The 15,411-nt window shown below is 31.5% G+C and overlaps 1 long non-coding RNA gene across 1 annotated transcript; it reads left to right on the top strand.

The window, feature by feature from the left end:
- Positions 1-6,823: 6,823 nt before the first annotated feature.
- On the top strand, positions 6,824-14,810 carry LOC143237148 (uncharacterized). The gene is made up of 3 exons (XR_013019883.1): positions 6,824-7,671; positions 9,434-9,630; positions 13,578-14,810. It is a non-coding gene; the product is annotated as an uncharacterized LOC143237148 (long non-coding RNA).
- Positions 14,811-15,411: the final 601 nt, after the last annotated feature.

The following is a 15,411-nucleotide window of genomic DNA, read 5'->3' as shown; positions in this document are numbered from 1 at the left end:
TGCTGAAACTAAACATAAAAGCGCGTATTTTACAGATCAAAATCGGTAATAACTCAATGTGTGATTCCGAGTTAACTACATTAACTTACGTTTTTTCATGAGTACTGTTATACGTGTAAAATATAGAATATTGCCTTATTGTTAGGCTTCTTAGTGCTAAACAATAATTTGTCTCTGTTCTGTTGCTTCATAAAAGTGACAGTTAATTCCTTTATTCGGCCAAATGCTCAAACAACTATTTGCTAACGACGGATGATTTAGGCTAACTGCTCTCACTCTGATCAAGTCTAAAATAGAAGCAAACCCAACCGGTGTCTTGACTGGCCTCTGACTTTCCTACTTAACTATATGTAACGAGGGGTCCTTTTTTCAATGTTGATATACTTCTGAGGTAAATTTTGTCACATATACATCACATTTTTAAATTTACACAATTCCTTAATTATTTAAATATCGATTATAAATGAACTAAAATATTTTTTGTGTATTTTCATCCGAACTGTTACATTAGCGCCATCTCTTGCATAAAATGATTCTATATATGACATTTTACTAATAAAAACATATTTTAGTTTTGAAAAAAAAATTATTGTAATTTTAGATCAACGTTAAGCCGAAGTTCAATACTAAATGATGCAATTTACTATAAACAGTTTTATAACACTCTTGATTAACTATGACGCTGACATTTCTTTCCTATGTGGTTTTCGCTAGTTTGCATAATAAAAATATTTTCTCACACATTTGCACACACACGTGGATACGTAATACCTTGGTGCACATCTTCAGTGTGGGTACAACATCTCGGTGTCTAGATTATTTTTTCTTGGTACTTACTCTTCTTTACTTTGTAGTTTCTATATTTCTCATTGAAAAGATGTGCACACACGTAGATAAGTAATAATACCTCATTAGCCATTTAGCACGTGTGCAAAATTTTAAGTTTCTAGGTTCTTTTCTCTTGTAGTTATGGGGGAGTCACACACAAAGCCTCGGCCTTTTATTATTGTGGATCAGTTTGTTGCTACATGGTAACACTTTAATATATATGTTTTACACTTCATGAATTAAACACATGATTAATTAATTCATCAAAGTCGATAATTTTACAACACATTCGTACATATATTCAGTAAAACAAAATTAACTCAAAGATAGTAAGATAGCAAATTAAAATATGAATGCCATGACAGGTTCTTTTACGCTCAGCGTGTGGACGACAAATCTAATAGGACTTGAGAAGTCCTGAAACATAATTAGAGGCGCTCACGCGCAAACTTGTCAGATATACTTGGAATGAAGACAAGAAACAACGAGATTGATGAACTGATGACGTAAGATGGAGAAATCGTAGAGTACTTTTCTAGTTTTTCTGTCACTCATAGTTACGACTAATTATTAGCAATTGTACTTTTTATCGGAAACTTTAGCAATTGTTCATGAAGAAACTATTGCATAATATATATAAATTTAAAATATCATCACATGTTACATATTCTTCCAGAAATTAGCGTACACTGTGAAGATATAAATAATTTATTTTGTTTTTCAATTTCGTGCATAGATACAGACTAAGGGGAGGGCAGCTAGTTACCACCATCTACTGCCAACTGTTGATTTACTATTTTAACAATACATAGTGAGCTTAACCGTCACATTATAACGCCCCAACGGATGAAAGGGAGAGCATGTTTGGTGTGACGAGCATTCGAACCCGAGGCACTCGGATTACGAGTCGAGTGCTTTAACCATTTGGCCATGCAGGGCCGTCATGTAAGCGGAACTGCTTAACCTAAAGAATATTGTTATATTCTATTTACCAGACTGTGAAAAAGGAGTAAACATTTTTACAAAAAATAAAATAATTTTCCATACCCTCAATTAGTTCTTCTAAAATTATTCTAGTTTCTTTCTATTCTAACCGTTTCGACAGCTTCAGCGATAATGGTCAATATACAGTTTCATTTTTACCATTTTCTATTCCCTTATTTCTATCTCAATTCTTCTTTACTTCTCAGTATTTTCCCTTTTTCATTTTTTCTGACTCACAAGTTTTCCCAAATTTATAAAGTATAAAAATTATTTCCATACCTTTTGCACACTTATTATGAAGAATACTGCTCACCGATTGTGAACCTAAAGGATTTTGTTACTTATTGTAAGTTGTCTCTACTCTCTGCACCTTTGTGGTGTTAATACACTTTTAGCTCAATATGTAACTTACTTACTTTATATTCATGTGAATTACAAAGTTTCAAGTCAGTGATTGACACAGCGGTATTCCTGCAAAATTAATACTCAAGAAACCTGGTTTCGAAACGTATAGTGGGTAGTTATGTGCTTAACAACGAAGAAACAAAAGTTTCAGTTTTCTTGCCATCTTATTCGTGCGTAAGCCAAGAGAAGTGTTAACCTATCTTTACTTTCTTCTACTACATTTATACTTAGTCTACTTTTTAACGCTTTGAGAAACCCTTAATGGATTAAACGGTGTCAGTTGTTTTTTCCCCAAAGCTTTCCATGGTTTACTTCCAACATTCAATGCTTCCTTCTAGGTGTAAATTGTGGTATTATTTTAAGCACTCACTACACTTTCCTTCCACTTTTGATTGATTAAAGTTGTTTTTCTAGCAATAAAGACTGAAGTAAAACATTTTAATGTTTTTTGTTGTTCTTGTTTTCTTCATATTTTGAACTTTTATTCTGTTGAAAATTGTCTTCATCCACATAGAAAACTCACGCTAACTTATATTTCATCACGTAAACTTTGTAAGATAATACTGTGGTCCAATACGCCCAGACACCCTTTTCAATTTTTTTTAGGCCTTTTAAGAATTTTAAGAGATCCAAGGTCAAACAACCCAAAAATATGTACTTTGGGCTCGTTCGCGGTCGTATTTACGGCACTAAAAATAAAAATTTGCAATAATATACATTTTGGTACGCCCAGTTCATTGATATAGACAAAAAAATGGGTTTCTCATTTTGAGTCTTTTTAAGAGGTTAGAGCTCAAAAAAAGGAATATAGAGTTTTTGTTCAGTTATCGGAAATATTTCGACAAGTTTGTGTGTGTGTGTGTGAGTGCTTTCTTATAGCAGAGCCATATTGGGACTATCTGTTGAGTCCAACAAGAAGGAATCGAACACCTGATTTTTGCGTTGTAAATCCATAGACCTAGCGCTGTGTCAGTGGGGGACTTTTTACAAGTTTTCCATGAGATCTGATACAATGATACTTTTCTACTGGTTCCACATAGTTACAAACAAAAATGGTGGATTTATTTATTCTTACCTATTGTAGGGAGTCAAAATGCCAAAAAGAACATAATTTTAGAGTTGTTTAACGATTATTCCACCGTATTTTGGCCAACGTAAATGATATTTGGTACACATTTAATTTTCTTACAAGTCCTAAACAGAGGTATTGGCAGCTTTCGACGTTACTGTTTTTCACGATTTTCCTGATGCTAAAACTGGCCAAGTTAGGTTTGCTCACGAAAGTTGACCTCTTTAAATTTTTTTTTCACATATGTAGTGTTCTCTCTTCACTTATTGTCCGTTTATAGTTACAACTTTAATGAGATAAAAGGAAGTTATTATCACCAAAAACTTTCCGTCGAGCGGTTTGGATGAAGTTCTTTGTATGATGTACTGTAATCCAGAACTCCGACCAGAGGCAGAACCGGAGCTACGTTCGTTCCTGGAGACGTTCAGAACGTTGAGGAGATCAACGTTAATAAATCTGGGGTTAAAAACTATCACTTAACACTCGCAAGTAAAGCAAGTTTAGCCACGTTCCTGTGACTTTACACATGCAGTGGTTCTCGAGACTTTCAACTGCAGCTTGATGTATTTTTTTAAATTTGTTTTTGTGAGTTTTAATATATGCAAGCACATCATTAATGAAGTAGTAACAATAAAATCTTGAAAATAAACAGTTTGAACTAACTTGATTATTCTATAAGAAGGATATCTAAAAGTGCCGAGTTTTAATTAAGTGTTTAAAATGATTCACATGAACGCTCTCAGAGAAGTTGATGTTTACTTGAAAATTTACTATAGAAATACAACAAGGGAATTTTAAATTGAAGTACAAGGAATCAGTTTAGCAATATTCCTACTCTCATATTAGTACTGATAGTCATATGAAATATGAGTGTATATTCTAATGACGATCCAAATCTACCAATAACATATTCTAATATATATTCTAATAACGATACATATTTATCAACGCTAGTATTGTAATGATGTTCATATGAAGTACAAGTGTATATTCTAATAACGATACATAAATATCAACGCTGGTATTGTAATGATGTTCATATGAAGTACAAGTGTATATTCTAATGAAGATCCAAATGTACCAATATAATATCATAATAACGATCTACGTAAAGTACCCATAAGAATATTTTAGTGATGATCCAGCTGGAGTACTGATTTTGATATTTTTATAAAAATTTGGTTGAAGTTCTCCTGCTGGTCATTAGAGGAACCACTCTGAATACACGAGCTCCGTTCCACCCGCAAAGACCCATCAGGACATTATTTTGTAACGTATTACCGTTTGTAGGCAATGAATTACCTGCTCGCATTTCACATTGACTTTAATTGTAATTAAGCTCAAACTTAGGAAAAGGAAGCAAAGGAAGCGATGATTACAAAATATGGAACCCGACTCTTCTGACACTTCTACAAGCTCATGGCTAACACAATATTCAAACACATGATAATGTCAACCAATCATTTAAGATAATGACAGTATTTCCTTCTGTATAAATGAAAGCAAAGGAAGGCCTAGATGCACAGATACATTAACTAATTTCACCATGATGATATGCAGAAGTGGCTTAAATTAAAACCAAAAGCAGATATATAAGCATCCTCAGCTTATTCTAGATACTCAGAGTCATAAATCTCAAGTAAGACACCAACCTGTTGAAATTAGTGTCAGAGAGTATCAATGTAGCTAGGCAACAGGTATCATCCGTGAGATATGAACTGATGGTTTTATCATATCCTTATCCCAGCCCTTGAAAGATCACTGTTGCTTTAAAAGTAATCAAAACATCGTCCTACAAAAGATCATTGCTAATATTCCAGAGAGGGCTGTAGCTAGATTGTCCTTTCAGATTGAATTACTTTTAGTCTCATTATCAAATGATTATTGCAACAGAAAAGAATTTAAAAATGACACATAGGAAGACTTGAAGTATGGCCAAGCACCTCAGCAGTGGTTTTAGGTCTAGAAAATGCATACAATAAATTCCAGCTGCCCATTTTCGCTCATAAAATATTCAAAAAATGTATCATGCAGCACATTTAAGATTGGTCGTAGTTGCACTATATACCAGAATGTGTACCCTGAAACATGAAATCTGGTAATTAGACTGAGATCACTATCAATGCCAGTATGCTTCAAAGATCACCAATATTGTCAGTCCTCTTCAACATCTGAACTATGGATCTAAAATTTAATGACGACATTCTGGAATACAGCAGAGCCTCTAGCAAAGTTAAAATAGAACACTCGATACAACAATCTATTAGTAAGGTGAGCAAATGGTTCAGTGGTCCAGGAATTGTCACCAATCCTTCAAAAGCTACAGTTATGTTCTGGACACTCAGTAACAGACATACTGCTAAAGATAAACCATTAGCAACCATTGAAAGCAGTGGCATCCCTCTGAAAGAAACACTGAAGTACTTTAGAAAGAGTAAACTTTGACAGACAACTCATTTTCATCAGTAATATTAACACTGTGGTAACTAGAACTACTAAATTCATGAATGACTGAAAGATGCATCAGAAAACGGGAATGAAGAACATCAATAATTATTCTCTTTGAAGGTCCTATCTCTACTATGAATGATTAACATGAGTGCTACACAGCTGAATAATGTTGAAAAGATAAAAGAAACGTCCGTTTAACAATGGTAATGGGATAATACTTCAACCATTCCCATCAGAACCTGATTACAAAAGCCTCAGCATCTACTTTAAGACGATTATCTTTAATTATAACCACATACTTCATATTCACTAACAACGTGAAAAATGGAAAACTAATGTGTATATTTTAATAATAATCTAACTTCGTTACAAGTGTGTATTTTCATAAGACATTCCTTTGGTATTAATGTATAGTTTTTAGCACATTTGATTTACAATCTAACTTCAGTACCAATGTATATATTTAAATATAGACATTTCTTCAGTAATAAAGAATATATCTTAGTATATTCTTTAAAGATCTTACTGAATGCTTGTTTTACTATTCATTGTATAACTACTTAACGGAGAATAACAAGTAACAAACGTCGCAAGTTCGTCGTGGTTTGGTTAGTGTTCTCGTACACTGATTAATATTTAACAGAAAAAACCAAAAGTTTCCATAAAACGCAAGCACAGGATTGTTAAGTCAGGAATGGAAGAAGAGGTAAACAAACAAATGCAAGTGTGGGTGCAAACATAAAATTATTTATTTATCACACAAATACTGTGGTAGTTACCCAAACTGGCTAGGCCTTTTTCTGAAGGGGTGGGTGGGTGATGAAGCGCCAAATAATGGGCCGAAAACAAAAAAAAAAAAACCAACAAAGACGCTGGAGTAATTTTAATTCTAGACAAATAAAAAGCCAATAAAAGTTGTGATATTTTATTAATTATATGATATAGCATGTTGAAATGAAATGTTATTGTTTCTATTACGGCTTTGGACGATTGTTCACCTTGTAATATTGTCATATGCTTTATATTACTGTCCCTCCAGTGGAACAGTGGGAGGTCTGCGGATTTACGACGCTAGAGAGCGGTTTTAGATACACGTGGTGAGCAGATCACAGATAGTTCATTGTGTAGCTTTGTGCTTAATTCAAAACAACTATAATGGAACAGTAAATTCATAAACGAAAAAGTTCCAAATACTTGGTCCGATGTATAATGGTGATTTAGGCACGAGCACTAACATTATTCAAATACCTAAATTATTTTAGGTTACTTTATTAGTGACTGAAGGGAACTTAACCTCCCATCTCTGCATTAATGTCGTACATTTATTTTAGTGCCTACGCTTGTTTCCACATAGTTTACTTTTTTGCATGTGACGTATATTATTAACTATGTATTGCTCAAATTCCGCCTGTTCTTGAACCTTACAGCGAATTCTCTAAAGTGAAAAGCAACAATATTTGTTTGAAGAAGGGGCGTGTGAACAAAGTCGAAATGTTTAGAAACGTGTGATTCTTATTAAAAGCCGAGAGACGAAAAACAGTCGGTGAGATACAGTCAGTGTGCTACAAGCGTAAGAAGCTATAACGTGTCTCTGGATGACGAGAAACCCACTTGAAATAAACTTGTATCTCAGAACGGCTGGCATTGGTATTAACACGTTTATTGATAAGCAGATAACTTCTATTAATCGGAAAACTACAGAATTGGACCAGGAACGTTAATTGGTTTCGACCGTACCAACCGTTACAACTTCAAACGTTATTATTTTTATGGGGACATTAAATATCTTTCCCGAAAGAAACGAATTAGTAAGGGTATGAGATCAGTTAAGACAAACGGTAACAATATCAACACAGAATAAATTTGTTCAGCGTGTGCTTGGATCGTCGATACAATATTCAGTTCGAAACCGGATATACGACTCATTATTCTCTGTAAGTTTGTAACACTGTTGTACATAAACCATCTTTTGTAATAACAATAACACAAGTCTATCTTTTATATACTTCTAATATTTAGCCACAGTGAAGAAATTGAGATGAAAATGGAAAAGGAAATACTTCTGTAGTTAACATGTTTTACAATAATTTACAACTTTTACAATATTTCAGCAGTTTACACCATTTAGGTTGTAATGATTAATATATTTTATCTTATATGTATAGATAATTTCATAGAAGCTTTTGTCTCTCACTATACAGTCAAACTGATCAGTTCTGTTATTCAGTGAAATTGTATTTGGCTTTAACTAGTTGGAGACAAAGGATAATTTGAAATACTGTTTCTCAGACACTTGGGATAAAACAACCATGTTAAAAAAAACTGCACTTACTCGTTCTTATAACAATTTTTAAAGCTGTTGGATTTGAATATTTTGCCAGCATTCAGTGTTTACACCATAATTTTTGTTATTAAAATCATTTATTTCATTCTTAAGTGAACATAAACATATATTATGAAGGTGTTGAAACCTTACATGATAGCTGTAATTTACTTGTTTATACAAAAATCACATTTACTCAGAAATATAAAATATTTACATGTGCATCAGAGTGTTTCCAATTTTTATATGCAGTACAAAATGTCTACCTTTGATAAGTCAATGTATCTTTATTTTTTAAAGATAATGTATATCTATTTTTTATTTATCTTTAATACTTGCTGTTATATTTGATATTTTATGCTGTGGCTCTTTATTTCTTTCATTTTTACTTTAATATCAAATTTTTAAATATTATTGAAATATAAATTGTAACCAAAAATATTTTATTTAGTTGTGTAAAGCATTGAATATCTTCTCATCTTAATTTGATTTTTCTTGGTAAACTTACACTATATATTGAAACAAAATCACCTACATGACATAGCTATGTATTATTATGTTAACGAATATGACAATAATGTGACATAAAAAACCAAATTTTACATGTGCTTATTACCAATAATACAATCATGTACCAAGTAATGTGCTAGATCCCTTTAATGACAAAATTGTCGTAGATTACTTGAAGGTGTGTAAGTTAACAATGACCTGAAGATAACTTAAGAAGGTTGAAACATTGTTTTCTACTTTATTAGTGAAAATGTTTTCATATATAGCAGCTGTCTGGCAATACAAATTGTGTATTTAGTTGGATTTTACATTATTTTAACACCAGTAACATCAAAACAACAGTTTGTTACAAATTCTTTGTTCTGAAACTAAGCAACAAACTTGTACAAATTAGCAGACTGTAACAAATTTTTGTATGTTGACAAATTTTATTTGTGCACTTGGATTATTTTTATTTTACAATCAAGCTTTGTAATTGAAGAGGAACAAATCAAAATTAGAGTTAACTATTTGAATTTGTCTTTTCATTAATTTATCTGTAACAAATGGTAATAAAATTTTATTTTGTTATAAATTATAAGTCTGAATATATCAAAAAGATAGTTTTGCAACATAGTTGATTTTACAGGAGGAGAATTGTCAAAAAGGATGTTATACAACTGGATAAAGTTTAAGTAGTTTTAACAGTCTTAAACTTTTGCTACCAAAGTTGATACTAGCAAACTAACTACAAAACTGTGACAGTTATTAATATGCCTTAAGTTAATTTTGTGAGGCTAACTTGAAATTCTCTCCAAGTCATTTCTGTCTTCGTTTTTTCTCACACGAAAATGTTGTTATTCTTGATTCTTTCCATCATGTAGCTGACTTTGGATTATGTGCTGTAATAACACCAGAGTGAAGTAAACAAACAACAATGGCTGGCACTTCTTGCTGGATGGCTTTAGAAATTGCAACAATGAAGTAATATGGGCCTGATGTTGACATCTGGTCATTTGAAATTATGACTATCAAGATGATTGAAGGTGGACCTCCTTATTTTAATACAGATCCCCTCATGGTAAGTGTTGCCAAGCAATATTTACAGCCAAGGAGAAAGAGAGGATTGAATTTTCAGCTTTCTCCTAATTTGAATGTCTTACCTTTTTTCATTTTTGTATGGTACTAGAAAATTTTGATTTAATAAATCTGAGAGAGCCTTTCACTGGACAAAATTAAAGTATTTCAAAATCAGTTTCAAGATCCTTCAAGAATTTGTGTGAATTAATGCTTTGCTTTAGTTAAAAACAAAGGTTTCCATAATAATGTTTGTCATAGAAATGATCACAGCACCCAAATTCTTAAAAGTTTTATTTTTATATATTCAAAACACAATTGTTTTCTTTTGTCAAAGATGTCTTTCAGCAACTACAAGGAACAGCTATGATGATAAAGATGAAAAGAAGACTTTACACATTACTCACTCATATAGATATGTATATTGTATTGAAGTCCCAATCATTTATCAGGTATTTAATCTCATAGCCAAAAATGGGAAGCTGGACATTACAAAAAAAATTATACTTCTCCCATCTATCTCTTAACACTTTTCCATGAAATCATAACATACGTTTAAGAGTTCAGAACCTGTGAATCATTTGTGTAATGTTATTTCACTAAGATATTTTGTTTTCCTTTGAACTTGTTTTCCTAATGACACACACCGAAAAGCAATATTATAAAATGTAAGAATCCATTGTTGTGCTTGGCTGTACTGATCTTAGTTTGAGCACTTCATGATTTACTATTTGTTTATTTTTCTGATATTCATCATTCCCATACAATATCTTATTTTACTGGTGAAAAATAATGATATAATTCTTATATCCCTCACCATCTTTTGTGTAAATATTTGTACTTTGAAAATTTTTATTTGGGATCAATCCATTTCTGTTTACTTTAGCTGATCTCTATCTGGAACTTGTTTTCAGATACTTTAAATTTCAATGCATTTACCATTCACAAAAGCCACTTGAGTTTTAGTATATTTTGTGTATGTGCATGTATATATATATTCTGTAAATGTTTCAATAGAAAATGCCCCTTGGTGTGAATTTTTGTACATGGTGAGGGGACCTCCCAGGGAAGGTTGTTCTCTCAGTTTACCTCCTGTGGGATCTAAACATCCAACTGCATGTCTGCCATGCATTGTGACCCTTGAAGGGGAGAAGAGGATCCTGATGGTTAAGGGGTCCTACTCTAAAATACCACTTTGGCCTTGAATTCCTGAAGACAGGCAGTATTGGGATGGCCCCCCAAGATCAGTCGAGTAGTCCATTTGGGCCATGGTCAACTGAGTGCCAGCGAAGGATGTCCTCAACAGGTGTAGTGGACATTGTCTGATATTAGTGTTTGGGTATAGTGCTTACGAAACCCTATCATCGCTGCAACAACATTTTGACCATAATGAACCAGATGCAAGGCAATTGAATGCAACATGATACATTTGGCATGTATAAGTGTGTGGAAATTATGCCTAGCATGCATAGATAGATGGGTACAGATGATGTATATCATGTAAAATGTATAGGTGGAAATGATGTCTAGCATGGTCAAATGTATTGGTAAAGATATCTAGTATGCGTAGATATTTCGACGAAGATTATGTCTCGTATGCTTAGGCATATGGATGGAAATGATGTTTGGCATGTGCAAATATAATGCTGTAGATTATATCTAGCATGTGTAGATATATGGGTGGAGACAATAAAGGGTTAATTAAACTACTTAATATCAATATATATTATTAAACTTGGTATGAAAAGATACTTTATAACTTAAATATTAGTATTACATAAAATTTAATTCTTAACTTAAAAAATGAATATTTAAATACGTTTTCAGTCTGTACTTCTCTACACAATCTGGTGATGTTCTGACTTTTCATTTACAAGTTTTTTTTTTCTCCTCTTGTGAGGGCTTCAGATTGTTCAACCAGTTAGAAACATATAAATAGTAGATACTAACAACCCAGAATATAAAATTTCAACCCAAATGACAAATCCTTATGTTATCTTCTGTTTTTCAAGAAATCTGTGTAACTCTCTTTTATATTGCTGTTGGACAATTGGTTGTATTTATATAACTAAGAAAAAGAGTGTATTCTATGCATAAATCAGGCAAGTTTCTTTTTTGTTTTGACAGTCAAAGCCAATACTTCATGAAGCTAGCCTGATGGGTTTAGACAAAACATGTTGCTTTAAGCAGTAATGAATTTGTTGTTTTTTTACAAACCTAACTGAAGGTTAGTTAGAAATTACAGTAGTTTTACAATTCTTTTCAAGTGCATTATTCAATATTTTTAATGTAACATAATTATTCATAGTACAAAACAGAAATTTTATTATCCTTCTATAAACATAAAAATAATTACAAAAGATTTCATAATATTCACCATTGGTTTTATTTTTTATTCTAAAAGAAGTAACATTTGTACAAAACTTTAATATATTTTTCTCCGAGGAAGATGGAAGGATTGTTTCTAGGTTCTGTTTTGTGTGCAATAAAAAAAAGTTATACATCTTCAAGAGAGAGAACTTTACTGACTTCATCTTCAGCAACATTTGAAACAACTACACTAACTCTTTTAATGACTGTATTTCAGGATTGATACACAAATATTGTTCAAATAAAACACACATAGAACTTGAAGCCAAAACACTTGGATGATGTTATTACTTTTCTGCTGGTACAAATCTATTAAAATTTTCCAGACATCAGATTCACAAAATTCCAGCAAAATCTCCTAACTCAATAGGATTTCAAAGAAATGTTTTTGGAAGAAAACTATAGAATTAATTTCTAACAATTAGATATTGCATATGCAAACTTGCATATTGCTGTTCATATAAGAGCACAAAATGTACTTAGTTGTTTAAGTTAGAAAGTTAATTTTATTTTTAAAAACTTGACTGAGTATAGATAACAATTTTCAGGTAAAGTTGAAATTTTATAAAATGCAAAACATCCACAATAAAATAAGTTGTTTAAAATGCTGGCTTCTATTTTAAGGTCATTTTATTTCATGGTTTCTTCATTCAGGTACCAAGACTTGTGAGAGCCCCCAACAGCAAACAACAAATACGAATATAAGTCAACATATTGGCAGCTTGCTACAACTCGCTTGGTTTTCGTTTTTATTTTTACTGTTGGAAACAATTTTTCAAATTATAGATCTTATTTTTGACCAAACTTAATTACATTTACAGTTCAATTTTAGTTTATATTAAAATAAATCAATTTACAGTAGCTTTCATTTTAGGACATAAAATACAACTTTCTTTCTTCAAAAGATAGAATATTTTTAAATGCTAATTGTAGAACAAACCTGAGACATTTATTTAACCAAAGTTTTCAAAACAAATATAAAGTGTGAATAGCTTTTATTAAATCACCTTTTATTTGTAATTTAAATTTTTTGAGGAAGCTGAACATATGTTTTGGTGTACATAAACCCACAGAACCAGTTGAGAAATGCTGTATTAAATTCAAGGGAGTTGGAAACTGTTTAACATTTACTGCAACTGAAAATTAATAAACATTATAACTATGTACAGTTGTTTATAATGAAGCAACAAAAATAGTCTATAATAAGTAATACATTTTACTACAGCCAGGACAATCCTAGAATGTTTTTAAAAGCTTCAGTAACATTTACTAAGTTATCCTTCACAAAATGGATGGATTAATCATTTTTGTTATAAAACTATCATTTTTTATTACCCAATTCTGAAAGTGTTAGATTTTTTTGTGGCTTCTGTTCATCCAGTATAATGTTTTTCTAATTGTGTAGCACTGATACTGTTCTGAATGACTGTACATGCTCATTAGTAATTTAAGAAAAATTCATGATTTAATCATTGTTCATAAAGTTTTATAATCTGTACTGGTTAAACAGTGTTATGTAAAAGGATTATGTTTTAAAAACTGCTCCAGTGAAACTTATCATGTTTTTACTTTTTTTTTTAGTGTCTTGTATTTATCATCTCATCATTGATTTGTTGGTTGATCCCTGACATTCCGAAGTCTGTTAATCTTCAGATCAGGCATGAAAATCATATCAATGATATGATTTATTGAACATGAACTAAGAAGAGCAGAGTATCTGGTTCTGAATGAAAAAAAAAAAGGAGCCAGGTAGGAAGATACAAGTAAGTAGATCAAAAGTAAGTTTGTGAATATTCTGTTTGTTACTCAGTATATATTTTTATTTGTGTGTGAATAAGTAAGAGAGTATGGTTAGAGGTTATGGCTTGTGTGAGTGTGCGTACTGCATGTTAGCAGGTTCTTCAACTAATCAAAACTTGGTAAAACAAGATTCTAAACTTCAGTAAGGCAATAAGGTCGGTGGGCCATTCTATAAAATAAAATAGCCAGGTAGGAAGATACAAGTATACCAGTGGTAAGTTTGTGAATATGCTGGTTTTGTGTGTGTGTGTGTTATTGTTTTTATCAGTGTCAGTATACGGTGGTTGTCAGTTGTTTTTTTTAAGTATGCTGTCAGATTATCAACAGATTAAATTTCTTTATAATTTTTATGAAGAGTAAACTAAAGTTATTTGATTAACTCCAAGCATTAATATTTACTCGGAGGAAAATTCTTTGAACTTAGTAAAAACTTCAGTTTATGAATTGGTACTTACTATTATAAATGTGTGCATTATTAAAAAATATTGAATATTTATCTTGATGTATTGGATACAACTTCGGTTTTTAAACAGATTTGTGTTAAATTATGTACTTGTTTACATCCTTTAATAATAAATTGAATCACTCATTAGGGTGAATGAAAATTGTAAAGTACAAAACTCATTTTTTAAAGTAATGGATCTTTAGTTTTGTTACTTCTCTTTAAGATGGGCTAATTTTTTTAAAAGCATTTTTGACATAAACGTTTCTTTAAACATACGTTTCATGTAAAAATTTCGTGGTTATTTCAATCATCAGTAATTTTTAGATTATGTAGATGTTTACACACATTGTCTCTTGTCATATAAAATTAAAACATTTCTATTATGCCAGTTGTAACTGTTACAAAATATTTCTTTATGTGAATTTTAAACCAGTTATTTTAATTATTACAACTTTTACTTCTGTATATATTTTATTGTTTAATATTTATGAGCATTTATGAAGAAATATATGTTGACATGTGCGTAATTATGAAGTATTTTTTCATTTGTAATAAATAAAATTAAACCTTATTTACCAAAGTATTTAGTATTATTACCTGATGCAACATGTTCTAGAGCAGAACTTATAAATGTCGTAGCTTTGTTTCATATATTTCATTTACAAAATTACCTACTAACATCTCGCATTTAAACATCTTTTTTTAGTTTGAATAAGAAGTTCCCAGTTCGTGTAACAAAGATAAAATCAAAATTCTGAATATATTATAATTAAAGACTTGTGCCTTTTTTTAAATTCATGCTTTAATCTTCAGAACTATTTCATCTGTTATGTTTCTTTAAATGCCCAAACTATGTCCCAGCGATGGAACGATATCGAATTAATTCATTTCTTTATCAAATGAAAACTGTCGTTACAGGCTACATTTAATTTTAGGGTTAACTTCATGTACACTGGCACAACTAACACATCTCGAAAACTATTGCGCACCGACATCACACATATATATAAGCCTTACTTGTTGGATTGTTACCCCTATGAAAATTAGGTGTGCACCCGCGAAAAGCCCTACTAGCCTATTCACAGTTTTCCTTAAAGGAGTACACCATTCCATCCAACCGAGTGAAATTAAATGCGCCGTTGAAAACCAAACCCAGTCAGTGCTATACGC

The sequence above is a fragment of the Tachypleus tridentatus genome, chromosome 13, assembly GCF_004210375.1.
Source record: "Tachypleus tridentatus isolate NWPU-2018 chromosome 13, ASM421037v1, whole genome shotgun sequence".
In the NCBI taxonomy this organism is placed as follows: domain Eukaryota; kingdom Metazoa; phylum Arthropoda; class Merostomata; order Xiphosura; family Limulidae; genus Tachypleus; species Tachypleus tridentatus.
This window is presented reverse-complemented; position numbering and strand designations above follow the sequence as displayed.